The 2,229-nt window shown below is 43.7% G+C and overlaps 1 protein-coding gene and 1 long non-coding RNA gene across 2 annotated transcripts in view; both read left to right on the top strand.

The window, feature by feature from the left end:
- ACO2 (aconitase 2) overlaps positions 1-2,229 on the top strand; it is a 41,758-nt gene that overhangs the window by 9,997 nt on the left and 29,532 nt on the right. The gene's annotated exons all lie outside the window — the stretch shown is intronic.
- Positions 1-2,229, top strand: part of LOC112484231 — a 12,774-nt gene that overhangs the window by 9,881 nt on the left and 664 nt on the right. The window lies entirely within an intron of this gene.

The following is a 2,229-nucleotide window of genomic DNA, read 5'->3' as shown; positions in this document are numbered from 1 at the left end:
CTTCAGAGTTCATCCTGTGTCAGTAAATGCAGGATCAGCAAAGCCTTCCTGACGCCTTGGAAGCCCTGGGATTTGTATCCCATCCAGCAAGGGAGCGGACACTACCAGACCAAGGAGCCAGACTCTGCCAGAGGCACTCTGGTTCAGCACTTGGGACTGAGAGCCCCCAAGGAGGACTGAGCTCACCTGACTGCCGGGCCCGAGCAGAAGTTGAGAGACGCTGTCTATAGTAGTGGCCTCCAACCTTTTTGGCACCAGGCAGGGGTCAGTGCTTCTATGAGGTTCTAATGCCTGATGATCTGAGGCGGAGCTGAGGCGGTGATGCTGGTTGGTGCTGGGCAGCGGCTGCAAGTACAGATGAAGCTTCGCTGTCTCACCTGCTACTCACCTCCTGCTGTGCAACTCAGTTCCTAATAGGCCACGGACTGGTACCAGGGGTTGGGGTCCCCTGGTCTATAGCATAGAGAGAAGGGCCTGGGCTCAGCAGGTTCCCAGCTGTGTGACCTTGGGCAGGCCACTTCTTATCTCTGGGCCTCTGCATCTTCAGAGCAGTTAGGGAGGCTGAGCTCTGCGTGGCAAGGTTTACCATAGTTGCTGGCATGGAGCAGTGTGACAACAAACTGCTGTTTACTCCAAAACAGATCTGAGGGCATCTGACTACTGGCCACCCTGATGGGAAACTCCCACCTAAGTGTAAAATTAGGGAGTTTTATAGCAGAGGAAGTGCTATAGGGATGTTTAGAATGGAGAAGACACGATTATGGTTTTCAACAGTGTGGGAGAGTAGCTGAGTTCCTTTGATCTGGTTCCAAAGGATGGGGCTAGGAAGCGAGGCCTCGGAGGCCTCGGGTGTGTTGGGCACTGGGCCGGGTACTTTCATGTCGTGACTCTTCTTTAATTCTCACTGCAGCCTGCAAAGGCATTAACCCCGTTTACAGATGAGAAAAGAGATGTTTAGAGAGGTTAAATAAAACTATACATGGTTACCCCGCTTGGGGACAGAGCTGGGATTTGAGCCCAGGTTTCCAATGCTAGCATCTGTCTTCTGAGATAACGGATGCATGTTTTAGTTCAGTATAAGAAGCATTTGTTTTTGTGAAATATTAGAACTGTCCAGTGCTGGAATAGGCTTTCTGGAAGAAAATGAGCTTCTTGGTGTAATCTTGTTGAATCAGGAGTTTATGGAGTTTGCTAAAGAGAGGTTTTCTGCCTTGAGGCTACCCTCATCCCCTTTGTTCCTGAGAAAGTGAAAGTCTCTCTTCTAGATCAGGGCCTGCGATTTACCCAAGATTTCACAAGGCCTGAGACTTGGGCTCCAAGTGTGGGAAAAAGTTTTACCATTTCCTAGTCGTTGTGACATCTGGGTTGGAGGAGCTTACAGGTGAACTCAGGAATGTCTCTGGGCCCTCGGGCCAAGTTGAACTAAGCCTTGAGTTTACTTTTGGATTTAGGAAATAAAAACAAAACCCAAATAAGTTATTTTTTAAAAACATGCCAAGTCATCATTCTTATTTAAATAATACTGATCGGGACTTCTCATACTCCAGTCACAGTGGTCAGCATAATAAGACTCAATAATATCCACTTTTACTTTAAAATTAATTTCTTACCCTTTTTCTTGTTTAGAAAGGTATCTTTTGTAGGAAACTTGGAAAATACAAAGATACAAAGAATATCATAAAAATAACCTATAATTATGTGTAATATCCCACCGCCACCCAGAGGTAACTACTAGTAATATTTTGGTGTTTTTAAAATTTTACAGTCCAAGTTAAAACATATACAATAATATATGTTCTCGTAATCATACAAGTAGCAATGAAAACGTCCTTACAAATATTTGAACACTACTGACAAAGCTAGAATCTTCCTTTTCTACCAGCCCTCACCTGAACTGCCTACCCCAGGAGTAACAGGTCAGCCGGGGCATGTCCCCTTAGTTGTACATCTGCATACATATCTGCACATACAGAAATATAGACTGTTAAATCACTATGTTGTACATTTTTTCTGTAACTTAACAATGAATCTTGGGGATTTTTTTTAAAGTGTTGTACAGTATTTCACAGAATGGATAAGATGTAACTTTTAAGAGAATAAATGGACATTTTGTTTTTTTCTAATTTTAAAAATACTTCACTTAATGGTACAGTGAGCATTCTTATAGCTGCCTTCTTGTGCACATGTGTGGTACAGATAAATATAGAGACATGGAATTACTAGGTCATT

This window comes from Pteropus alecto, unplaced genomic scaffold (assembly GCF_000325575.1).
Source record: "Pteropus alecto unplaced genomic scaffold, ASM32557v1 scaffold157, whole genome shotgun sequence".
NCBI lineage: Eukaryota > Metazoa > Chordata > Mammalia > Chiroptera > Pteropodidae > Pteropus > Pteropus alecto.
Note: the sequence above shows the minus strand (reverse complement) of the source record. Positions and strands in the feature narration are given on the sequence as shown.